Source organism: Podarcis pityusensis (assembly GCF_964106645.2).
Source record: "Podarcis pityusensis genome assembly, chromosome: 8".
NCBI lineage: Eukaryota > Metazoa > Chordata > Lepidosauria > Squamata > Lacertidae > Podarcis > Podarcis pityusensis.
Window position 1 is genome coordinate 87413335 of NC_138033.1, and position 26617 is coordinate 87439951.

The 26617-nt window shown below is 44.9% G+C and overlaps 2 long non-coding RNA genes across 2 annotated transcripts in view; both read right to left on the reverse strand.

Moving 5' to 3' along the window:
* Positions 1-870: 870 nt before the first annotated feature.
* Positions 871-7420, reverse strand: LOC308483572. Its single transcript, XR_013989683.1, has 5 exons — positions 7278-7420; positions 6890-7055; positions 5579-5672; positions 3095-3224; positions 871-1605 (listed from the first exon to the last, which is right to left on the reverse strand). It is a non-coding gene; the product is annotated as an uncharacterized lncRNA (long non-coding RNA).
* Positions 7421-15067: 7647 nt separating this feature from the next.
* LOC308483575 overlaps positions 15068-26617 on the reverse strand; it is a 50018-nt gene continuing 38468 nt past the window's right edge. Inside the window, exon 3 of the long non-coding RNA XR_013989691.1 lies at positions 15068-15150. This is a non-coding gene — a long non-coding RNA (uncharacterized lncRNA). The remainder of the gene's footprint in view (positions 15151-26617) is intronic.

The window sequence follows — 26617 nt, forward strand, 5'->3', positions numbered from 1 at the left end:
TATGAAAATGATTTATAGGTGGTACATGACACCAGTCAAGCTTGCAAAAATCTATCATTTGCCCGATAATAAATGTTGGAAATGTAAAGAATCTGAAGGTACATTCTTTCACCTTTGGTGGACGTGCCCAAAGATCAAGGCGTTCTGGGAGATGATCTATAATGAAATGAAAAAGGTATTTAAATTTACCTTCCTGAAGAAACCAGAGGCCTTCCTCTTGGGTATAGTCGGCCAATTGGTGCCAAAGAAGGATAGAACTTTTTTATGTATGCTACAACAGCAGCAAGAATACTTATTGCAAAGTATTGGAAGACACAAGATTTACCCACTTTGGAAGAATGGCAGATGAAGGTGATGGACTATATGGAAATGGCGGAAATGACTGGCAGAATCCGAGACCAGGGAGAAGAGTTGGTGGAAGAAGATTGGAAGAAGTTTAAAGACTATGTGCAGAAATACTGTAAAATTAATGACTGTTAAAATGATGTTGGACTGAAAATAAGTGGTTTTGGTAATAAGGTTAATAAGAATATGTAAATATTGATAGTTATATGGATGAAAATATATAGTTATAATAGGTTAAGATACAGAGTAAAGATAAATGAAAGAGGGTAAGGATTTGCTGAAAGGATTTTGTAAACGGGAATACAAAAAGGGGAGGTGTGAGGAAGTCAGAGAAGTAAGGAAATGAAATGTAAGGTATGGAAAGATCGATGTGTTTTTTAAGTGTTTTTTTATCTTTTTTCTGTAATTTGTATTTTTTCTTTTTTCTTTTTTTTCTTTTTCCTTTCTTTTTATCTATGTAATCTTTTCTTTGAAACTTTAATAAATATCATTATATATATATATATATATATATATATATATATATATATATGGTAACCAATGGTGTCAGTGTTCCTTAGGTGGCAGTGGTGGGTCTGCAGGCCTGGGGGATCCAGGCAACCCTGGAGGCCTCGCTATCCATCCCATGTCAGGATCTCCCCGAATCCTGTCTCCTTCTCAGGCCACACCCTCTCTGGCCCTGCTCTGCCCCCTCCTCAAATGCTTTGATCTGCAAGAATGTGATTCTGAACTGTATTGTTTGGATGGAGAGATATGTGGAGAAGATGGGGGAGACACCCTAGATTTGTGGGACTGGAATGTAGCCTGTGGTACAAAGGTCAGGTTCACATCTATTGCTGCACCAACTTTGTCCCTCTGCCCCCCCCCCCACTGGCCCTGTGGGGAGGGGATGTGACTCTTGGGTTGAAAGCCATCCCCACAACTGAAGATCACTTATGTTCTCTACTGGGAGTGAGAATCTGCTGCTGTTGTTTTAGCATTTAGCAAGCATTAAGTTAATATGAAATTCAAGCCGGTCCCTTGTTTCGCTGTTCGGCAGGTGAGACACATGGAAGGTGAGGGTTAAAACAGTCCCCAAAGTGGGTCTGTCCAGAGGCCACCTCAAAAGAGAGTGAACTCCCAGGGAGGACACTGCCAGGACCCTCTGGAAATTAATAGGCACACAGCGTTGTGGGGTCATCAAGCTTATATAACTTATACTGGCACGTTTCTGGATCAATCACTGCTTTGCATCCTACAACATCTAGAATGCCACCATATCTGAAAAGAAAAAGAAAAATTCTATTTTTAAATCATTTATGGACCACCTTTTCATAAAGATACTTAATAAGGATTTACAACAGGGTGAAGAATCCTTTTCAAGTTGAGGGCTGCATTCCCCAATGGGCAACTTGGGGAGGGGCACAAGTTAGTGGTGGCTAAAGTGCGCAGAGCAAAGGATGGGGCTCTTTCTTTTGTATCACAGGCTATGTTCCAGCCAGGCAGAAGCCAGAACTTTTCTCTTTCCAGACAACAAAGTCCCATTTCAGAGAGGCAACATCACTTGAAAGGAGCACAGGACATGACCAGGATGAGCCATGGCCTTGCCAGGGTCCTGAGGGCCAGAAAGAGAGAACTGCAGGGTCACATCTGACCCCCAGTCTTAAAGTTCCCCATCCCTGTCTATCAAGAGAGTTTGGGGAGTGCTCCTGGACTTGGCAATGCTTTTGCATGCCTGGGTGGCTGGTGTGCCCAGGAGCATTTTGCCCACCTGCAGCTGATGTACCACCTGCATCCATTCCTGTATCACCTCATCATCTCCTGGCTCAATGACTACAACATGCTTTCCCTGGAGCTGCCCTGGGAGAATGTTCAGAAACTGCAGCTTTGGACAAAAGGCAACAGTTGCTTTGCTTTCTGGTGTATGTTTTTAAGACCATGTTATACTGGTCTTACATCAGTTGCATTGGCTTCCGGTTTGTTTCTGGTTCCAATTCATAGTGTTGGTGGTCAACAACACAGTCCCAACTAGCTTAGGGCCAGGGACTATCCTGCAATGGTGAGGCAAAGTGACTCTGCACTGTGCTCAGACCCCTCTTTGTACTTTCTGGAGCAGAGCTGAGCACTAAAAGAGGTTGTGAGGTTCTCCAGGGAGGGCCAGCCTACCTGGGCCCCCGCCTGAAACCCTGCAAAGCCAGTGCCAGTCACGGCAGACAGTGCTGAGCACTGTAAATGGACCAATGGTCTGACTCTGTATAAGGCAGCTTACTATGATGCTGAGGGTATCAGGGCTTGTTTCTTTTTTGAGGAATACTAAGGAAGGAACTATTTGGATCCATACGCAGAATTATCGTCAGAGCTGGGCATGTGCTACCCTCTCAAATGATGGTAGAAATCTCCACCCACCTACAGAGGCTACAAGCTCTCCTTCCAACTGCTCTTTGCCCTGCCTGGTGGAGGCTGGTCCATTAGGGCAAATGCCCTGACCCACCCACCTCAGTCTGACCAAACCTGCCTGCCTACTTGCAAATCAGTCCAGGGGTGGCACTGCCTTGGCAGCTTCCTCCTCCTTAGTCTCAGCAAAACTCAGCAGGAAGCAACATGGAGGCAAAGCTAAAACTAGCTGGTTCTGGAGCCACCTACTGTTGATCTCCCACTTCTAAAGGCCCTACCCTATGTGCAGCGGGAGAGAGGGGCTGCTGCTTCTACTCCTAATACCCTACTTTCAAAAGGGTGAATAAATCCAATCCCACTCAGGGTTTTTGCCTACCTGGCACAGCATTCCATTCCTCCTTCCTTGCATTCACATCGCATGCACTCAGCTGTATTCCAGGCAGTTCCCAATGGATGCTGGCTCCCATCATATATATCCGTACACTCACTTGGACGCAGGAGTTCACCTGGGGTGGGGGAGAAGAAATCCCACCAATCTCCTTGGCAATAGCATCAACCTCCAAGTATCAATGAAACCCAGGAAATGTAATTACCCAGGAAATGTACGGTAATTGCACACTTTGCACAAGGTCAAACCTTTTCCCCCTTTCAGATGCACCCCACTAAACACCTGATAGGCAAAAGGGAATCAGGTTGTGGGGTTCTAAACACAGCGTATACACTTCCTTGCTATGTGATGCAATCACTTACTAGCTATTTTTTATATATAACATGCTCTCAGTGTCGGGAATCCCCTGGACACCAGGGAATTTTAAGGCAAGGGAAATGGGTTTCATGAAAAAAGGCTTATGTCACCAGGAATCTACATAATAGCTCCCACATTCCCAGGCTTAACCTGTGAAACAGATACTGTCATGGAATGCATGAAGGACACTTGCTAGAGAAATAAGACAAGCTTCTTTGTTTGAAAAGGAAACAAGAAAGAAACTTTCCGCTGCTTCCTTTATGGAGCTGTTGTTGCTTTTTTATCATGTTAGCATCAAACAGGGAAACCAGACACAAGATAACTGTATTCAAAATGATGCCTGTTGCACAAATATCTCACATGCTCCTTTGTTTGCCCCATGTGAGGGAGCATGGAGCCTCATGAGGAGAATCCTCAGGCCTCCGTGGGGCTGAGACACGCAGGTGCATTCACAGAGCCGTGTTTCCAAGATGATGTGCGCATGTGCAAATGGCAGTGGCCTCAGACACAGGCAATCCTGCCAGGGCCACTGAGCATCTAAACCAGGCCATAGTCACAAAGAGACATGGGGATAATATCTGGCACCTTAAAGAATTGTGCAGGGGGGACCTCATCCATCTCCCACTCTTGCCTAACTGGTCAAGGTTCCACCAAGCCTCTCCACCTACCAGCAGGCAATGGAACGACCAAAATAAAGTGATCTATGGGGGAAAAGAGAGACTTGGAGATAGGAACTCCTACTGATGTCCATAGGATTTTTTTCAAGAGAAAGATGAGAGCAAAGCAAATACTCCAAATAAAATAAATAATTGAAAGGTGGGAGTAGGTAAGCTTTTCACTTTTTTAAAAATGATGAGAATAGCACCTGCATATCATTTTATTTTATTTTTTATTTTGTTTCTATCTCATCCTTTCTCCAAAAGGACCCCAGCAAGCAATAAAATGATTAATACATCTGCGAACATTTTGATCTCAGTTTCTACAAATGCTAAAAACTTGCACGCGCTCTCTCTCTAAATAAATAAATAAAATGAACTCTGCAGATTGAAGAGCCAGAGGGGCAATGGCCCTGGGCACAGGTTTCTGAAGGGGTGTGAAGCAGGTGCCCCAATGCAGGCCCCCCAGCATGCCATGGCTGTTGCGCCCTTCTTGTGCCGCCCTCCCTCGATCCGAGCTTTGCAAGGCTGCTCAGGGAGGGGGTGCGGGGACGCGGCAACCATGCGCCCTTCAATCCCAGCCTTGTGTGAGCCTCACAAGGTTCGGAGCTGGGGAGGGGGGTGCAACAGCCATGCCACTTGGGGCTGGTGTCACTCTGGTGGGGGCTGGGTGGGCTTCATTTGTCCTTCACCCCTCGCTCCCCCCCATGCCTGCACTGGGTGGCGTGGAGTGCTGTTCAGAGGGACACTGCCTCTGACCTTGGCACATTCAAGGGCATCTCTTTATCAACAGGAAACCATCTAACACAGGGGTAGGCAACCTAAGGTCCGGGGACTGGATGCGGCCCAATTGCCTTCTCACTCCGGCCCGTGGATGGTCCAGGAACCAGCGTCTTTTTACATGAGTAGAATGTGTCCTTTTATTTGAAATGAATCTCTGGGTTATTTGTGGGGCATAGGAATTCGTTCATATTTTTTTTCAAAATACAGTCCGGCCCACCACATGGTCTGAGGTATGGTGGACCGGCCCACGGCTGAAAAAGTTTGCTGACCCCTGATCTAACAGTTTGCTCCTCTAAAGAGATATCAATGAGTGGCCACTAATGGATCACAAAAAAGAGGAAAGACATTACTAACAGAGGGCACAGATTTGCACAAACTTTGCACCTGCTATTGTATATGTATAGGTGCAATGTATATGTATGGCTAACCGGTTGGCTTCCTAGGTGCTCATTGTTGGTGAGCAACTTCAGGGCCCCTGCTCTAATTTTTCTTTGAACTGATCTTGGACCAGCCATTCCTTCCAAAAGAGGGCTTCTTCATCTAGAGAACTGCCCCTGACCCCCTCCAGATAGAGGACTGTCTTTAGTAAACTGACCACCCCACATGGGCCCTTAAGGACCACTGGCCAGCAATCTCCCTAACAAACGGAACGGGTAGTCACCCACTGTAGCCTTACCATTTCTAACCCTTATTTTATGCACTTCTTGGAAGCAGAATCCACAGCAGGAAGCCAGGCTGAAACAGAGGACAGTCAGGCTGAGGAGATCTTTCTGAAAAACAAGCAGAAGGAGGAGGAACTTCAGCTCCATTGAGATGCACAAAAAGGCATTGCACTCAGTGGCAGGGGCAGACTTTAGGAATATGGCGCCCTGAGCGAGGACAAAATTTGGCGCCCCAAAGATTCATTTGGCACCCTTCTGCCTCCCGCCTTCCATTCAGCGCATGCTCTCAAGTGCATTATGTCATAGTTGTGGTGACTCAATAACCCAGGGTTTAACTTTGAGTAGGTACCCGTAGAAGTATAGGTTTTATGATTAATACCTGGATGGGGGAACCGCCTACACCACCCTCATTCTGGCACTCTCAATGAGCTACCCAAGAAACAAGAGTTGAGCTATACTGTGGTTGTGTCTTTTTTTCAGCGTCAAAGACAGTTTGGGATCATTGGCTAGAGCAGAGGTTTTCAACCTTTTTGAGTCCATGGCTCCCTTGACCAACTACATTCTTTCTGTAGACTACTGTGGGGCTCAGGAGCCCAGTTGTGTCACCTCTTGCCTGCAGAGCCGGCAGCCCCTCACCCCTCCCTTGTGGAGGGTTCCTCAGCCTCCTCTTCTCCCCTCTCCTTGGGAGTCCTCTGGGCAGTCACTGCTGCCACTCCAGGTCTCTGAACTGTCCCCACTCCGGCCCCAAAACTGGGCCTCTGCAAACTTGTGTTGAGGCTAATACTGAGAGACTGAGCATTTTTTTAAAATGGCACAGAATTACCACTCCAAAATACCCAGAATCTGTGTTGGATGTGTTTGTGACTCCCCTCCCAAGAAAAAATGAATTCTGCACTCAGAAATGTTATGCTAGTTAACTTGATTTGTAAAGGTTTTCAGAAGCCTACTTCTAAAATCTAGTTTTTATTAAAAAAAACCAAACCAATTCTCTGCAAAGTTCCAAAGAAACCATCAGGAAACCATGAAAGGTCTGCAGACACAGGATGAATGCAGGGCAGACAGTAGATGGTCCAAAGGTCAAAGAGGACAGAGAAACGTTCAAGCACCTTATCCTTTCGCTGCTGATCCGTGTAAATCTGCCTTTCCACTGCAACTTTTCCAGCATTTTACAAGATCCAGTTGTAAGAAACTGTTGGATACACTAACACATAAAACCATAATTTGTTGAAAGGCACTCAGAGTGGCTGGGACAATCCAGATGGGTGGCATATTATTATTATTATTATTATTATTATTATTATTATTATTATTACAATTCTGCTTACCATCCTGGCTTTTCGATGCACAAATCCTTCCGGCTAAGACACAGCTGCTTCTCCAAGGGCTGTTCCTTGCAAGTGACTGCAGGGAATCTGCCTCCCAAATGTATGCAGATATGGGGCCAGAGATTAAGCTGAGGAGATGCCCTCTTCATGTTGCAGTTCTGGTGTACTAATGTGTCAAAAAAAAAAAAAGTTAACGAGAAGAAAATATTTGCTTCAGACTTTAGTTTGTGTTCATTTTGAGGAATGGCAACAGAAGCGTCTTCAGGAATATTTGAAACAGAGCTTTGAGCAACAGTCTTTAAAACTCCTCCAGCTTATTTATGGGCAGAGAAAGTGGGATTTCATTGAATTTCCCCAGGGAGAGGAGAAAATGTCCGGCATGTCTTACCATTAGCAGAAGTAGGATCACAGCTTCTTTGTTTTTCCTTCCTACGGTTTGCAGCAGTGGCAACTCTCTTGGAAGCCTGGGCATCCTTCTGCGTCATCCCAAAGGGTGGGAGAAGTGTTGAGGCCATTTCACTTCCCCTGCTTGGGCTGCCTTTTGAAAAAGTGGGAGACCTGAAAGGTATCATTCCCATTTGCCTTCTCTTTGCTTTGCTGCTTAACAAAAGGGGCAGGAGACATTCTCTTGTAGGCAGGGGCTTTTGAAAAGCAGGGAGGGGTGCCAGGGCTGGTATGCCACATCCTGGCCAGGCAGCTGCCCTAGCCATACAGGAGTTTTTGGAAAGGGGTGTATATGTCATGCTCGCTGCTCTAATTGTTCAGTTTTGCTGCCTGCCAGCCACATGCGGGAGTGACAGGCGGCTACTTTCCTTTTTTAAAAAAAGTGTTTGTTTGGATGGAGAAAAGTGCAGGAATTGCCTGTTGCTTGTGTTGCTGTGTGCCAGCCTTAAAGGGCTCAGGATCACAATACCAAGGACTGACTCTCTCCTACCGGTCAGGGGCTGGACTAAGGAGGAATGGTGGGGACCCCCCCCCCTTCTCCTGAACCAACCTGAGAACAGGAGGGCAGTATAGATTTAGAACAGTGGTTTGCAGAAGGGCATAACCGAGAGGCTGCAGAGGGGAGAAGCTGGGAAATATTGGGAGAGGAAGAGCAGAAGAAGCAGCAGCACCAGGGGAGAGAAAGCTGACAGACTCCGTGTCCTTGGTAAGGATTCCTGATCAGCCCCCCTTCCAGGGCCAGGTGGGCATCGAGGGTAGCAGAACAGAGAGCTCAGAGGCAGACAGCTCAGATAAGCCGATGCAGGAGTGACGTAGAATAGGGGAGACCTAGAGGGGAGGGGACTTTACTCGGAGCAATGCCATTATTTAGGGAAGACTGCGTGCCTTTGTCACGCTTTGTGAATTATTGAATAAATTGCTTGGTAAGAACTTTCATCCTTTCTCTGCCTCTTGGCTGCCACCGTGGGAGGGGTCTGATCCTCCAAAGCCTGACACTACCCGGACCCTACAATCATCTTCTGAGGCCCTTCTTCATGTGCCTCCTTCCCAAGAGGTCCAGTGGGTGGGAGAGTCATAGAATCATAGAGTTGGAATCGACCACAAGGGCCATCGAGTCCAACCCCCTGCCAAGCAGGAAACACCATCAGAGCACTCCTGACATATGGCTGTCAAGCCTCTGCTTAAAGACCTCCAAAGAAAGAGACTCCACCACACTCCTTGGCAGCAAATTCCACTGTCGAACAGCTCTTAGTGTCAGGAAGTTCTTCCTAATGTTTAGGTAGAATCTTCTTTCTTGTAGTTTGGATCCATTGCTCCGTGTCCGCTTCTCTGGAGCAGCAGAAAACAACCTTTCTCCCTCCTCTATATGACATCCTTTTATATATTTGAACATGGCTATCATATCACCCCTTAACCTCCTCTTCTCCAGGCTAAACATGCCCAGCTCCCTTAGCCGTTCCTCATAAGGCATCGTTTCCAGACCTTTGACCATTTTGTTTTTGTTTTTTTAAATGATATTTATTGAAAATTTTTTAGAATTACAAAAGAGTATAAAGCAGGAAAAGAAAAAGAAAAACAAAGAAAAAACAAACCACATCAAACAATACAAATTCAAAAAACAAAAATACACAACAAACACACAAAAACAAATCCATCATTCTCGAATCCTCAACTTTCATTACCTTCTTTCTTTGACCTCCTCCTCCTCCCTTTTTTTGGATCCTAGTTGTTAATTGTTGCAGCAAATCCTTTCCATATTTCATAATATTCTGTCATTACATTACCTTAATCTATTTTCCTTTTATCTTATAAAGAACCTTAAAACTTAAAACTTAAATCTTATTTTTACCAACTTCTCATAACCATAATATTCTTACCTAATTCTTTAAACATTTTTGCTAAAGCCAAGTAATTTCGTTCCAACATTTTTCTAACATTCATCAATTTTATAAAACAATCCTAGTAATAAAAAAAAAGATATAAAAACAATCCAATCTTCATCCAGCGTCCCTTCCTCCTGGTCACGGGTTTTGTCAGTCCTTTTTATCCCATTAATCTAGCGCATTAACCTGGTAACCTTATATCCGAGGCCCTTAAGTCCCTTCCATGTCCCTTCCGCGGCTCTTCTTCATATTCTCCTTTCACTCGTGGGAACTCCAGCTTGGCAATGTTTTTGACCCTTTTCAACAAATCAGCCCCTTTTCCATAGTCCAGACTAAACTCCATGTGGTATTTAAAAACATGTTTCAGAATCCCTCCAAAATTAAGAGCCCCCACAGCCCCAAGCACCTCACGGCCCATTGCCAGACTTGAAAAGTCCAAACATCCCTGCATAGGGGGGTCTATCCAACCCCCCATTTCCAAACCAGTCCAAACTTTACCTTTCCAAATCTGGCTTTTTCCAAGTTCATTTGTCAAATCCAAAAGCTCATGTTCCTGCAGGGCCACAGCTCCCTCTATCTCTGGTGCCCAAGATTCAGCAACATCCTCTTCTCTCATCTGTTCTGTCAGGGCACACTCCTGATTTAATTCCTGGGTGGGCTCCATATAGTTTCCCACTGCCTGTTCAAAAATTCTGATCGCATCAGTCATCAAATCCGTCTTCTCATTTAATTGTTCCAGTAGGGCATTTGTTTTACAGAGAGCACACAACAGAGCTTCTGAATACATTGTCCTTCAAGGTCAAAAGTCTATTCCCGCGATTGTAATCTGTAACAGCTGCAAGCTCCCTGGAATTGGTTATAGTTTCACAGTCTCCCTCTAGGGGGGGAAATTCTATTAGTTCTTTCTTTTAAGGACAAATCTAGCAACAAAGTTTCCTTTTTTCAAATATTTTGTCGATATTTGTTCCTTTAAAATGCAAAGGGGAACAATGGAATCACTATATTTCACTTCTTTTAAGTAACTGTCAAAAACGTTTGCCTCTGGTCAATGAGCTTCAAAAAAAAAGTCAGTCCTGACACCCCGCTCCAGGATCAAGACGGTGGAAAGTTACTGTACTTTAAACTCACTTCTGCAGGTTTAAACAGTCCGAAAAAAATCCCCCTTCTTCTCCTGCTTCCGAAGGGGGGCTCAACAATTTTAAATGATGAAAGTTAATCTTTTAGAAGCGATTTTCTGAGCTTAGTTTACCTTGTCTTTGCTTTAATCTGTCTACAAAGAAACGGAAGGCTGACTTCCTGTTTAGACCTTCCCGTTTCAGTGCCAAATTGAAGTAAATTTTTAAGTCCAATTCCTTTCTGCTCGCAAGTCCTTATTTAAAATCCAATTGTCCGAAATTTAAGTACTCACGGGTGATTATTTTAGAAGCCAAATTGTCCCAGGAAAAAGGCAGCGCTCTCCGGCAACGGCTATGCGGCTTCGCTCCACGGAAGAAGCAGTTGACTCTCAGCAACACGCCACTTCCCCCTCTTCACTTCGGAGCCCGTTAGTGGGTTCCTTTGCGTCTTGGGGGGGCGCTAAGGGTGCCCGCCAAGTCCCATGGTCACAGGCTTCATCCGCCTGTGATTTTTGAATGGGTCCCCGCTTCGCCGTAGCGGAAAAGACCCGTTTCGTGTGGAGCTAGTCCCTCCAGATCAGAGGGAGTCCGCCATTGCCGATGGCGCCACCCCGGAAGTCCTCCCACACCTTTGACCATTTTGGTTGCCCTCCTCTGGACACGTTCCAGTTTGTCAGTGTCCTTCTTGAACTGTGGTGCCCAGAACTGGACACAGTACTCCAGGTGAGGTCTGACCAGAGCAGAATACAGTGGCACTATTACTTCCCTTAAGCTAGATGCTATACTCCTATTGATGCAGCCCAGAATTGCATTGGCTTTTTTAGCTGCCGCGTCACACTGTTGGCTCATGTCAGGTTTGTGGTCAACCAAGACTCCTAGATCCTTTTCACATGTACTGCTCTCAAGCCAGGTGTCACCCATCTTGTAATTGTGCCTCTCATTCCCCCCCCCCCAAGTGCAATGCTTTACATTTCTCCCTGTTAAAGTTCATCTTGTTTGTTTTGGCCCAGTGCTCTAATCTGTCAAGGTTGTTTTGGAGTGTGATCCTGTCCTCTGGGGTGTTAGCCACCCCTCCCAGTTTGGTGTCATCTGCAAATTTGATCAGGACGCCCTTGAGTCCATCATCCAAGTCGTTGATAAAGATGTTGAATAAGACCAGGCCCAAGACAGAACCCTGTGGCACCCCACTAGTCACTCTTCTCCAGGATGAAGAGGAACCATTGATGAGCACCCTTTGGGTTCGGTCAGTCAGCCAGTTACAAATCCACTGGGTGGTAGCATAGTCAAGACCGCATTTTACCAGCTTCTTTACAAGAATATCATGGGGCACCTTGTCAAATGCCTTGCTGAAATCAAGGTAGGCTACATCCACTGCGTTCCCTTCATCTACCAGGCTTGTAATTCTGTCAAAAAACGAGATCAGGTTAGTCTGACATGACTTATTTTTCAGAAATCCATGCTGACTATTGGTGATCACAGCATTCCTTTCTAGGTGCTCACAGACTGTTTGCTTAATGATCTGCTCCAGAATCTTCCCTGGTATTGATGTCAGACTGACTGGGTGGTAATTATTTGGGTCCTCTCTTTTCCCCTTTTTGAAAATAGGGACAACATTTGCCCTCCTCCAGCCTGCCGGGACTTCGCCTGTTCTCCAGGAATTCTCAAAGATGACTGCCAGTGGTTCTGAGATCACATCTGCCAGTTCTTTTAATACTCTTGGATGCAGTTCATCTGGCCCTGGAGACTTGAATACATCTAAACTAGCCAAGTATTCTTGTACTATCTCCTTAGTTATTCTGGGCTGTGTTTCCTCTGCTGAATCATTTGCTCCAAATTCTTCAGGTCGGGCATTGTTTTCTTTATCGGAGAAGACTGAGGCAAAGAAGGCATTGAGGAGTTCAGCCCTTTCTGTGTCCCCTGTTTGCATTTCACCATCTTCTCCTCTGAGCGACCCCACTGTTTCTTTGTTCTTCCTTTTGCTACGGTCATACCCATAAAAGCCTTTTTTGTTGCTTTTAACCTCTCTAGCAAGCCTGAGTTCATTCTGTGCTTTAGCTTTTCTGACTTTGTGTCTACACGTGCTGGTTATTTGTTTGAATTCCTCTTTGGTGGTTTCCTCCCTTTTCCATTTTTTGTACACATCCTTTTTTAATCTTAACTCAGTTAAAAGTTCTTTAGATAGCCACCCTGGCTTCTTTAGGCACCTTCCATGTTTCCGTCTCATTGGTATTACCTGAAGTTGTGCTTTTACTATCTCCCTCTTAACAAACTCCCAGCCATCATGAACTCCCTTTCCTTTTAGTATTACTGTCCATGGGATCTCACCCAGCACTTCCCTAAGTTTTATGAAGTCGGCTTTCTTAAAGTCAAGAAATTGAGTCCTAGTATGCTTGGCTGCTCCTTTCCGCTGTATAGTAAACTTCAGAAGAGCATGATCACTCGCGCCTAATGATCCTTCCACTTCTACCCCACTAACCAGGTCATCAACATTGGTTAGGACCAGATCTAAAATGGCTGTTCCTCTTGTTGCTTCTCCCACTTTCTGGACAATGAAGTTGTCTGCAAGGCCAGTGAGGAATCTGTTTGACCTTATGCTCTTGGCTGAGTTTGGCATCCAACAAATATCCAGGTAATTGAAGTCCCCCATTACTACTATCTCCCTTCCTTTTGCATGCTTGGCCATCTGTTCCAGGAAGGCATCATCTATGTCCTCCATTTGGCTTGGGGATCTATAGTAAACTCCCACAATGAGGTCTCTGTTATTCTTCTCGCCCTTAATTTTGACCCAAATGCTCTCACTTTGGCTTTGAGGTTCTAAATCTTGGATCTCTTCACAGGTATACACATCCGTGACATATAACGCCACTCCTCCTCCTTTCTTGAGAGGTAGTTTTCTTTTTTCTTTTCTTTTACTCTTGCTGTTTTTAGTATGTATTTTGTGTTTTTATTTCGTATTTTTATGCTGCCAACCACCCTGAGATCTTTGGGTGGAGGGCAGTATACAAATATAATAAAAATAAATGTTAAAAGGTGAGTCTCTAATCCTTCTAGGCAGAAGGTTATGAAGCACAATGTGCATGTTCTAAGCAACCTCTGTTAAATGAGCCAGCCTGGCCACTCCTGTCTGTCAGGGGGTTCAGCCAAGTCAGAATTGTGATTGGTGAGTGACTTGTATCGGATCCAATACAAAAAAAAAAGTCACAATAATTTTAAAATAAACAGTGTATATCAAATTGAGCAATATTTAATAATCCATTAGAATCTAAAATAATGGATTTAATAATCCATTAGAATCCTTTGGAGGGCAACCAAAATGGTCAAAGGCTTGGAAACGATGCCTTATGAGGAACGGCTAAGGTAGCTGGGCATGTTTAGCCTGGAGAAGAGGAGGTTAAGGGGTGATATGATAGCCATGTTCAAATATATAAAAGGATGTCACATAGAGGAGGGAGAAAAGTTGTTTTCTGCTGCTCCAGAGAAGCGGACACGGAACAATGGATCCAAACTACAAGAAAGAAGATTCCACCTAAACATTAGGAAGAACTTCCTGACAGTAAGAGCTGTTCGACAGTGGAATTTGCTGCCAAGGAGTGTGGTGGAGTCTCCTTCTTTGGAGGTCTTTAAGCAGAGGCTTGACAGCCATATGTCAGGAGTGCTCTGATGGTGTTTCCTGCTTGGCAGGGGGTTGGACTCGATGGCCCTTGTGGTCTCTTCCAACTCTATGATTCTATGATTCTAAAAAGATGCTGATAGCTGAGATAGGCATGTCCATCACTTTCATTATGATATGTACCAAATTCTGCAAGTAGTGATATCAAGCAAAGACAACAGATACACACTGAAATGCATATATGACTGATTTATTCAGATTCTTTTACATGAAAGGAATTTGGGTGGGATTTGTAAAGCTCAGGGACAGGGCTTGGAGGGATCATCCAGTTTATAGAACTCATATTCACATTTGTTTGGATTGAACAGTGTTTTACATCCCTGACGTTCGACATGACCAAAGTACCTAAAAAGAAGAAGAAGAAGAACAATGTGTAAACTAAGGTTTCCCTGAGCTTATGGAGATCTTGTAGAGGAGCGCTCCTTTCTCCTGCTCACTTAGGACATGCCAAGAATGATTGGAACTGCCTGGCAGAAAAGCAGTTTTGCAAGATGTTTGCTCCATCCAGGGAAAACCAAGCCCTTGGAAAACATTTGGCCTGAGGCCAAATTCACCTGGGGAACCCAAGCTGAATGCACAAAGGACATGTCTTGCACAATATGCCATTGCATGTTGCTGTACGATGATTCCCCCCCCCCCATATGTTTGCGGTTGTTGAGGGCAGCACCCATGCACAAAAAAGGGTGTAGCAAAATGTTGGTGCGAAACCAAGAGGCCAGCCAGGAGGGAGACAGAAGGAGACAGGAAGGTGCAGGAAAGAGGAGGGGTCCTGTTCCATTGGGTGCATCGGGGTCCCTCTCCCCAGCACCAGCTCCTAGGTGGTCTCCGGATGAGAGGATCTGGGACTCAGGGAGATTCCAAAGTCCAAGCTTCCACGCAGCGAATGCCTGGTCATCAGATGATTGGAAAGGCACTCTGGACATGCAACCTATCAGATGTAATGTTTATTGAGCAGAAGGTCTTCCAGAGAGAACGGGGCAAAATAATAGACCCAGTGCCATTCTGGGTATTTGGCCTACCTGGAACAGCACGCCATTCCCATTTCATTACATATGCATTCCATGCAATTCGGTGTATTCCACTTGGAGCCGAATGGATGCTTGCTCCCATCAATGGGATCAGTACACTCAGTGGGCAGCACCGGCTGACCTAGGGAGAGAAATCCTATACATTTAACATCAGCCCCCAAACAGCTCGTGAAATCAGAAGCTGCTGCTCAGCACAATGCAGAGACTGCTCAAGAGAAGCACAGTGGCTGCAACTTGTCCACTTGTCCAGCTCCTCCTGTGCTTCTGACCGCAGCCTGATAAGTGAAAATGTAGTAGGTAAAGTGTTTCCTGACATGGAGTGGAGTGGGAAGCTTTGCCACCTTTATTCTTGCATGTCCTGGTTGCTGACAAGAAAGGTAGTGACCCTGGACGTCTGTCTTGCTTATACTGCGGCCATGCAGTCTCCTGCTTGCGTCTGCAGACGGTGGTTCCAAGCTTAAAACAGGGTGGGAGTGAATGGGGTGCCCTGGGGATGGGGAATCTGGCCGTTTCAATTTCTATCAGTTATTATTATTACTATTTATATACCATCCTCAGGGCAGTTCACAACCTAAAAATACAATATAAAGAACACAAAATACATAATAAAAGTAAGAGCTTAAGCAGGGACTCATCAATGAGAAGATGAGACGGGAGCAGTGACAGGTCATTTTAGACTCTGAGCAGCATCACAACATCCAGAGAACTGTAGATTTTGAAGGTAGCTGCATTTTGGTCTGTGTTCTGGTTCTGCAAGAGCAGATTTGGTAGGTGTATGCTAAAAAATCTATAGTCAGGAACACATTTCCCAAACATTAAATACTGATTTGGCTAAATGAATAGGCTGCTTGACAACATCATTTGTTGTTGTTGCTGCTGTTGTTGTTGCTGCTGCTGTTATTAACTTACCATCTTTAATCTCTGCTTTGGGCTCGCGAAAAATGCAGGATCCCTGACACAAGGCAAGTGTCAAAGACAAGGCAGCCAGGCTCAAGAGGATTTTCTGCAAAAGAGGCACACACATGCACAAATCATTCAAGATGGTGTTATCATATTTATAGCCTCTCTTGCTGTTAAAAAATGCATTGTATGTGACTAAATTTTAGTCAGAGCAGAGCCAATGAAATTAATGTGCCTAAGTTAGTCTAAAGCACAGAGCCTAGGGCTTGCCGATGAAAAGGTTGGCGGTTCGAATCCCGGCGACGGGGTGAGCTCCCGTTGCTTGGTCCCTGCTCCTGCCAACCTAGCAGTTCGAAAGCACGTCAAAGTGCAAGTAGATAAATAGGTACCGCTCTGGTGGGAAGGTAAACGGCATTTCTGTGCGCTGCTCTGGTTCGCCAGAAGCGGCTTAGTCATGCTGGCCACATGACCCGGAAGCTGTACGCCAGCTCCCTCAGCCAATAAAGCGAGATGAGCACCGCAACCCCAGAGTCGGTCACGACTGGACCTAATGGTCAGGGGTCCCTTTACCCTTTTAGTTAGTCTTGTCCATCAATTTCAATGGATCTACTCTGGGTATGATTCGCACTGGATTCAACCCAAGGCCTTTGAAAAATTCCCTCTACATTAAGCTTATACACTTCAGTAGCTGAGTTGGGTCATTTTATACTTAGTGGGATTTTTTATAAAGTAAACTGCCCTCCCCCACAAATCCCATAGCATTCAATACCTCAGAAACATCGATTTTGTTTACAGTGGTACCTCGCAAGACGAATGCCTCGCAAGACAGAAAACTCGCAAGACGAAAGGGTTTTTGGTTTTTTGAGTTGCTTCGCAAGACGATTTTCCCTATGGGCTTGCTTCGCAAGACGGAAATGTCTTGCAAGTTTGTTTCCTTTTTCTTAAAACCCTTAATACAGTTGCGACTTGACTTCGAGGAGCAACTCATAGCACGTGGTGTGGTAGCCTTTTTTGAGGTTTTTGAAGACTTTGGTGATTTTTGAAGCTTTTCCCAACACCATGCTTCGCAAGACGAAAAAAATCGCAAGACGAAAAAAATCGCGGAACGAATTAATTTCGTCTTGCGAGGCACCACTGTATATATCTGTTCTCAAAGTCCATCAGTTTTGGATTCTGAGCCACAGCAAAGAGAGGAGCGTTCAGAGATAAATGACTATTTACATTAAAGCACAGGGTGATGCTCAGGTTGGCCAAGAAAATGCCTTTGGCCAATTCCCCCGGCCAATTTCCTGACAAATGCAGGAAAGAAAACAGTCAGAGGGAAGCTCAGGCTATGTGGTTTGTACCCTGGAGTTGTTGCTGTGAGAGTTCCAACTGTAGGTCATTGTAATGAGTCCTAAGTAATTAACCTGAGCAGCGGGGTTGCACTGGAATTTATATAAAAAAAGTTTCACTACCCCAGCTAAAGATAACTAAATAATGTTGTGAGCACTGGTCTGAATGGGGGTCTGGATAGAGAGAAGGCATAACCTCCAAATGCTCTGATTTTCCAGGGACAGTTCCAGAATTACAAAAGCAATCCCGGCTTTGGATTTGATCCCCAAATGTGAGCTCTAAAGCTATAAAGCAGGGTCAGCAATCTTTTTCAGCCATGGGTCAGCCCACCGTCCCTCAGAGCATGTGGTGGGCTGGACTATATTTTGGGGGGAAATATGAACGAATTCCTATGCCCCTCAAATAACCCAGAGTTGCATTTTAAATAAAAGGAAACATTCTACTCATGTAAATACACACTGATTCCCAGATCGTCCGCGGGTCGGATTGAGAAGGTGATTGGGCCGCATCCAGTCTTAGGTTGCCTACCCCTGCTAAAAAGCACAGACTGTGCCTGGAAAATGCAGAGGAAAAGTAAGGGTGGATAAGCCTCCAGATAAGCCTGGAGTCTGAGAAAGCCTCAGCAAGTGAGGTACTTAATCCTCATAATTCTGCATGCCTTTGCACACCCCTCTCCACACCTCAAATCCCCCTTTCCACCATTTAAACCTAATCTAGAATAAAGAAAAAAATTGTGTACCAACCGTCCCCAAAGCATTCCACTTACCATCTTGGTTTTTCAAAGAGTTGCTGGCAAACTGTTATTGGGGCGTGCAGGAAAGAGCTCTGGTGTCCCTCCTGTAAGTCTGTGGAGTATCCCATGCCCCCTTTTATACAAATGGGAAGGAGGAAGGGCAAAATGAGAGGGATGGAGGTCCTAACGGGGGAAGGAAATGCTTGCCAGGAAGGAAACATTTGCTTCTGATGACATAAATGTTTAAAAGAACAGCTGAGAGAGTTCTATGTCTTCCGGAGATATTCATTGATAAGTGCAGTTCAGAACCAGAACCGGGAACAGGAAAATCATGTTAAATGTTATTAGACCAGGATAGGGTTGAGTTCTGCAAGAGATATGGCTCTAGATATTTGTCTTTACAGCCTCACCTCAAGAAGGATACTGTCAAAAAAGGCCAGCAAAATGAACAAGGGGGTGGAGCAAAGTGGAGAAAGTAAAGTTTTTATCTCTCATAAGAGTAGAACTTGTGGACATCTCCTGCGTTGCCAGGAGAGAGTTGGCCAGGTAAGGGGAGGGACTGACCAGCCCACACAACAGTGGGCAGAACTTGCCTGGGAGTTCTCAGTCGGCTCCAGAGCTTCTCCCACCCTGCCCTCCCTCAGTTAAGCCTTCTTTTGCAGGTTAACCTCTTCTCCACAGGTACGCAGGCGCTGCTATGTTATGGTCGCTGTTGAAGGGCTGGAAAGGAATTTTTCTGCATTGGCAGATTTTGCCTTCCCCGTAGCAAAACGTCACAACTTTGGCGGTTTCAGGCCTTGGGCGGAATCCTTTAGTCTGTCTTCCCTAAATGGGGGGGGGGGGGGAGCAGTGACCCCTCCCCCACGGCGCCGATCCCAGGATTCCCCATTAAAGGGGTTGTTTTGAGGGGAGGCATTGGCCATACGCTGTTAGGTTGTCGTTGCTCTCCTCCTGCGACGGTGTCGAAATGGGGGGCAGAACAGACGTTCTCCAGAGCCAGCCCAATCCCCACATATTCTGGATAACCCTGATGTTCCCCAGATCCCTGGCCGGGGACTGGGAGGGATAAACACCCAATTCCTAAGCCAAGGTCTCCCTACAGCTGAAGTTTTAATAAACTTGCCTGGGAAGAGGGATTGATTGTTAAACTACTCTGGAAGTGTAGCTCGCTACTTGTAAAAAGGTAAAAGGACCCCTGACAGTTAAGTCCAGTCGCGAACGACTCTGGCTTTGCTGGCCGAAGGAGCTGACCTTTGTCCACAAACAGTTTTTCCGGGTCATGTGGCCAGCATGACTAAGCCACTTCCGGCGAAACCAGAGCAGTGCATGGAAGTGCCGTTTACCTTCCCGCTGGAATGATACCTATTTATCTCCTTGCACATTGACGTGCTTTCGAACTGCTAGGTGGGCAGGAGCTGGCACCAAGCAACAGGAGCTCACCCCGTTGCGGGGATTTGAACCTCTGACCTTCCGATTGGCAAGCCCAAGGCTCACTGGCTTACACCACAGCGCTACCCACGTACATCTCCCAAAATATTGCTGAGGAATTCACTTCCCTGGGGCTCCAGGGAAGTGGTGATTTCTGCCTCGGCACAGCCGTAGTCTGGTCCTGGGGGGTCATGTTTTCCTCCCTGCGTGGCCGTTGGTGCCTCTCCCTTCTTGCTAAAAAGCCCCTGACCGCAAGGTTGCTAAAGATGCCTTATGACTGAAGCATGAACAAAGACAAATTTCTTCAGAAACAGATTACCTGGGAAGGTGGGACTGGCCTTCCTTGGAAGTTTTAGAACCGAGACTAGATGGCCTGGTATTCATTAGCTGTGTCCTCCAGAGTGGGAGAGGCAGTTGCTTTCAGGACCAGTTACACACACCACACACACACACACACACACACACACAAAGACACACAGTTAAAGAGGCCTCTGTGCATAAAAGAATAAACATGCAGCCTAAATGGGTTCTATACAGAGATCTATTCAGCTTTCAGGAAAATGCATGTAAGCTTAAAAAGTTCAACAAAATTTGAAACTTAGTGAGCAACTAAGATGTGCAGATGGTTTCTATCTACAAAGAACTAGCTCAAATGTATAAGAATGTATCAAACAAGTGTTGCAAATGCAAGAACTGTGAGGGATCATTTTATCAAATGCGGTGGATCTGCAGGAAGACCAAGGCCTTTTGGGACATGATACATAAGGGGGGGGGGGGATGAAGTGACCTTTCCCAAGAGGCCAGAATTCTTCCTGCTGGGGATGTTAGAAAGCAAAATTCCAAAGAAAGCTTCAGCTGTATTTATGTATGTAACTACAGTGGCAAGGATTCTCTACGTATAGAAATGGAAGGATAAGAGGATACCCTCAAAGGAAGAATGGCTGGTGGAAATCCTGGAATATGCAGAGAGGGCAAAACTGAGGCAATGATTAGAGACACAAATTGAGAATCTTTTAAGGAGGACTGTTTAAGGCAGACATGGCCACACTTGGCCCTCCAGATGTTTTGGGACTACAATTCCCACCATCCCTGACGACTGGTCCTGTTAGCTAGGGATGACCTTTCACATGACTGATCTTGCGCCGCATGCCTGCCGCTCACCAAAGCTGGGAGGAGGGGGAGTGACAGGAAAGAGGGAGAGACAGAAAGAGAACGCGCCTATCTAGCGACGGGAGTGTGCGCAGGCTCCAGAACCTTCCCAAGAAGAACTCGTATATGTGTGCTCACAAGGGCCCTCCCAGCTCTTCTAGAAAGAAGGTTGCTCCCACAATGAAAGGCTGCCCGAGACGGCTCTCCCACGCATGCGCACAATGCCCGCCCGTCTCATCTTCCAGACACCTCCCTACGACTGTAAGCGCATGCCTGGAGTCTTTACACTTTACACGTGTTCTTTGTCTTCTTTAGAAAAGCTGGTTTTAAACAAAAAACACAAAAAAGCCCTCCTTTTGGAGCTGCGCAGGTGTGAGCACTATTTATCAAATGATAATAGTGACACAAGCATAATAAAAGTTAATTTGGGAGCTAAACTAAATTTGGGGGCGCTGGGCGGATCTTTGCACCCCCGTGGAGCTTATGCTAAAGACGGCCTTATAGCTCAGTCTGTAGTCAATTTAAGAGGTTCTTTCCCATACGAGAAGACCATAGCAGGGGTTGAAGTGTAAGAAAAGAGCAGAACATATTAAGAAACATGCTAAAGAGGATGAAATTGGATAATTGGGTGAATAAGCATCAATGTTGGGTGAGCAGGAATCACTAGTTTTGTTGAATTGGAAAATAACTGTTAACAAAATGTAGGAAAACAAATTTATATAGTGAGATAGTCGCCTTTGACTGGACTTAATTGTCCAGGGGTCCTTTACGTGTGTGTGTGTGTGTGTGTGTGTGTGTGTGTTCAAAGCATCAAATCATCCTTTGCTCATATTAATAGGCTGCTTGACAATGTTGCCATTTTTTATCTCTGCTTTGAAGGGGCCAAGGAAGCAAAACCCATGGGGCAAAACAATCAGTGGTAGGATGACTTTCTGAAAGAGGCAAAAGAGAAGGAAAATCAGCAGATGACTATAACAATTCTGGGTCTATCAAGATCTTGAGATCATTTGTTTGCTCATTTAGCTGTGTTTTTAAATTAAGCCATAAGATTAAGCTGATTGCCATTTTAATGAACTGTGTCAGAAACAAAACCGGCTTCTTTATCTGCTTTTGTAATCAGGGAAACTGATGGGAGTTGCAGTCCAGTGACATCTGGAGGAGGAACTTCAGCTCAGCTGAGATGCACAAAAAGGCATCTCACTCAATGGCAGGGGCAGACTTTAGGAATATGGCGCCCTGAGCGAGGACAAAATTTGGCGCCCCAAAGATTCATTTGGCACCCTTCCTCCTCCCACCTTCCATTCAGCGCATGCTCTCAAGTGCATTATGTCATAGTTGTGGTGACTCAATAACCCAGGGTTTAACTTTGAGTAGGTACCCGTAGAAGTATAGGTTTTATTATTAATACCTGGATGGGGGAACTGCCTACACCACCCTCATTCTGGCACTGTCAATGAGCTACCCAAGAAACAAGAGTTGAGCTATACTGTGGTTGTGTCTTTTTTTCAGCGTCAAAGACAGTTTGGGATCATTGGCTAGAGCAGAGGTTTTCAACCTTTTTGAGTCCATGGCTCCCTTGACCAACTACATTCTTTCTGTAGACTACTGTGGGGCTCAGGAGCCCAGTTGTGTCACCTCTTGCCTGCAGAGCCGGCAGCCCCTCACCCCTCCCTTGTGGAGGGTTCCTCAGCCTCCTCTTCTCCCCTCTCCTTGGGAGTCCTCTGGGCAGTCACTGCTGCCACTCCAGGTCTCTGAACTGTCCCCACTCCGGCCCCAAAACTGGGCCTCTGCAAACTTGTGTTGAGGCTAATACTGAGAGACTGAGCATTTTTTTAAAATGGCACAGAATTACCACTCCAAAATACCCAGAATCTGTGTTGGATGTGTTTGTGACTCCCCTCCCAAGAAAAAATGAATTCTGCACTCAAGAATGTTATGCTAGTTAACTTGATTTGTAAAGGTTTTCAGAAGCCTACTTCTAAAATCTAGTTTTTATTAAAAAAAACCAAACCAATTCTCTGCAAAGTTCCAAAGAAACCATCAGGAAACCATGAAAGGTCTGCAGGCACAGGATGAATGCAGGGCAGACAGTAGATGGTCCAAAGGTCAAAGAGGACAGAGAAACGTTCAAGCACCTTATCCTTTCGCTGCTGATCCGTGTAAATCTGCCTTTCCACTGCAACTTTTCCAGCATTTTACAAGATCCAGTTGTAAGAAACTGTTGGATACACTAACACATAAAACCATAATTTGTTGAAAGGCACTCAGAGTGGCTGGGACAATCCAGATGGGTGGCATATTATTATTATTATTATTATTATTATTATTATTATTATTACAATTCTGCTTACCATCCTGGCTTTTCGATGCACAAATCCTTCCGGCTAAGACACAGCTGCTTCTCCAAGGGCTGTTCCTTGCAAGTGACTGCAGGGAATCTGCCTCCCAAATGTATGCAGATATGGGGCCAGAGATTAAGCTGAGGAGATGCCCTCTTCATGTTGCAGTTCTGGTGTACTAATGTGTCAAAAAAAAAAAAAGTTAACGAGAAGAAAATATTTGCTTCAGACTTTAGTTTGTGTTCATTTTGAAGAATGGCAACAGAAGCATCTTCAGGAATATTTGAAACAGAGCTTTGAGCAACAGTCTTTAAAACTCCTCCAGCTTATTTATGGGCAGAGAAAGTGGGATTTCATTGAATTTCTCCAGGGAGAGGAGAAAATGTCCGGCATGTCTTACCATTAGCAGAAGTAGGATCACAGCTTCTTTGTTTTTCCTTCCTACGGTTTGCAGCAGTGGCAACTCTCTTGGAAGCCTGGGCATCCTTCTGCGTCATCCCAAAGGGTGGGAGAAGTGTTGAGGCCATTTCACTTCCCCTGCTTGGGCTGCCTTTTGAAAAAGTGGGAGACCTGAAAGGTATCATTCCCATTTGCCTTCTCTTTGCTTTGCTGCTTAACAAAAGGGGCAGGAGACATTCTCTTGTAGGCAGGGGCTTTTGAAAAGCAGGGAGGGGTGCCAGGGCTGGTTTGCCACACCCTGGCCAGGCAGCTGCTCTAGCCATACAGGAGTTTTTGGAAAGGGGTGTATATGTCATGCTCGCTGCTCTAATTGTTCAGTTTTGCTGCCTGCCAGCCACATGCGGGAGTGACAGGCGGCTACTTTCCTTTTTTTAAAAAAAGTGTTTGTTTGGATGGAGAAAAGTGCAGGAATTGCCTGTTGCTTGTGTTGCTGTGTGCCAGCCTTAAAGGGCTCAGGATCACAATACCAAGGACTGACTCTCTCCTACCGGTCAGGGGCTGGACTAAGGAGGAATGGTGGGGACCCCCCCCTTCTCCTGAACCAACCTGAGAACAGGAGGGCAGTATAGATTTAGAACAGTGGTTTGCAGAAGGGCATAACCGAGAGGCTACAGAGGGGAGAAGCTGGGAAATATTGGGAGAGGAAGAGCAGAAGAAGCAGCAGCACCAGGGGAGAGACAGCTGACAGACTCCGTGTCCTTGGTAAGGATTCCTGATCAGCCCCCCTTCCAGGGCCAGGTGGGCATCGAGGGTAGCAGAACAGAGAGCTCAGAGGCAGACAGCTCAGATAAGCCGATGCAGGAGTGACGTAGAATAGGGGAGACCTGGAGGGGAGGGGACTTTACTTGGAGCAATGCCATTATTTAGGGAAGACTGCATTCCTTTGTCACGCTTTGTGAATTACTGAATAAATTGCTTGGTAAGAACTTTCATCCTTTCTCTGCCTCTTGGCTGCCACCGTGGGAGGGGTCTGATCCTCCAAAGCCTGACACTACCCGGACCCTACAATCATCTTCTGTTTTTATTTATAAATGATATTTATTCCAAGTTTAAAATTACAAAAAAAGAAAAAAAAGTACAAAATACAAGGAAAAATTTAACCATAACAGAGCAAAGTAAAAAGAAAAAAGAGAGCAATAAAATAAAATATATAAAGAATAAGCAAGACAAAGATATAAAAATGCATTGAATTAAAATAAAACAAAAACAAATTAAACCTTTACATAACTTTTTCCCTTTATTTAATTCCTTGACCTCGGACTTCCGGGTTGGCGCCATCGCCGAATGGCGGACTCCCTCCGAGCTCCGGAGGGAGTCTGCTCGGCAGGGGCTGGGTCCTACCGCACCGGCGATGCGGGGACCCTTAAAAACCACGGCTACGAGGGTCGTGGACATGGAGACTCGGCTGGCACCGCTAGCGCCCTCCCGACTCGTGAAGGAGCCTTTTTAAAGGCTAAGGATCGGGTGCCGGGGAGAAGCGTGGTGCTTTGAGTCCTCTGCTATCCCTGCCGAGCGCAGCCGCATGCCATCCGGCGGAGAGCGCTGACTTCTTCTATTGAAAATTCGGACTTTTAGACAACAACCCGTGAGTAATTTGGAAACTGGGTTTAAAAGGAGGAAAAAAAGAATTTCTTTTTGAATTGGATACGAGCGGGGGGGGATCTAAAAAGGAAGTCAGTCCCCCCCCTATTGTAAACTTTTCAAGACAAGGACGGGGAAACCAAGGTCCAAAAAGATTTGTATTGCTGATAATCACTAAGAATTCCACGATGGGGAATCATAAGAACTGTGCTGGAGGATGAATTGAGGGAGAAGAAACGTAACCCCCCCCCTGGGAACCGGGGTGATTGAAGAGAGAGCCTGGTGAAAAGAGTCGGAGATTTTGACAGCTGTCAAAGTAGCTGTCAAAGTCGGAAAGCAGAGAGGATTTTATTATGAGGACTTTGCTGGCTAAATTTGTTACAATTTGCTACAACTCGTTAAAACTTGGATACAAAATGGCGAAAATATGGATAACAATCGGACTTTTGGACTAGAGAAGACAAAGTTATAACAATCCCCCTAGAGGAGTTTCGGGACATTACAAAGATGGTCGTAAGTGAAAAAAACACCATTGGAATTTTACAGGACGGGTTATCTTCTGGGAAAGCTGCAAAACGGAAATAATATTTTGTCTACAGGGTGTTCAGCTAAAGGAGACAATAGAATTTTCTATTGAAGAAAGGAAGGGACTGAACGCAAGTTTTTGTTCCTGAATAACAATAATCCCTGCAGACTTACTAAGCTTCTGAATTAGAACGTTTCAGCAGCGGAACAAGAGGAAACTGGACTATAACTTGGAAAGAACAATGGGGGGGGCTTTATCAAAGATCTGAAGTTAAGTGTTCTAAAAATAATTATGAAAGGGAAAGAAAAGGAAAAAAAACCAGCAAGGAGTTGGGGGAAATAGGTGATTCATGGATTGTAAGAATTCCAGGCGGATAATATGGTTTGGTGGTCAGGGGGAAATTAAACCGGGGACAGGGGGGGAGAACTAAAATCCAAAGGCTTGTCAACTTCTTTTTTTTGAACTGGCTTTGTCTCATCTTTTATATTCTTTACTTCTTATTTCTGATATTTTTATTATGTGGGGTGTTTCTATTACTAAAAAAAAGGGAAATTGTGGAATGAAAATGGGGTGGGCCCTGGGAAAGTAATTTTTTGTGTTTTATTAAGGGTATTGATGTGGAGTGTAGAAATTTTAAATTCGAATAATGGTTTAAACAAATTAAGTTTTTATTCAGAACTGAGAGCTTGTGGAGCCAACAATATGAAAAAGGAATATGGTAGGGGTGGGGGAAGGGGGGAGTCCCAGAAAGTGGTTTTATGAAAATAAGGCTATGAACGTATTTTAATTATTGCTTTCTGTATTTTCTTTTTTTTTTTTTTGAAAATCTTAATAAATATTATTTAAAAAAAAAAAAATATTTAATTCCTTGACCTCCTCTCACCTCCCAATTTTGTATTCCAGTTCAGATCATTTTTTTCAGCAAATCCTTCCAACCTTATTTTCATTTACGTATTTTAATTTAAAATATTATAATTAAACATCCTCTGTTTCATCAATTTCATCAACTCATTTTTGCTTAATCCTTTATATCATATCTACCAAAACTGCCTAATTTTCTTTTTCCAACATCTTTCTAACAGTCTTTAATATTACAATATTTTTGAAGATATATTTTAAATTTTTTCCAGTCTTCTTC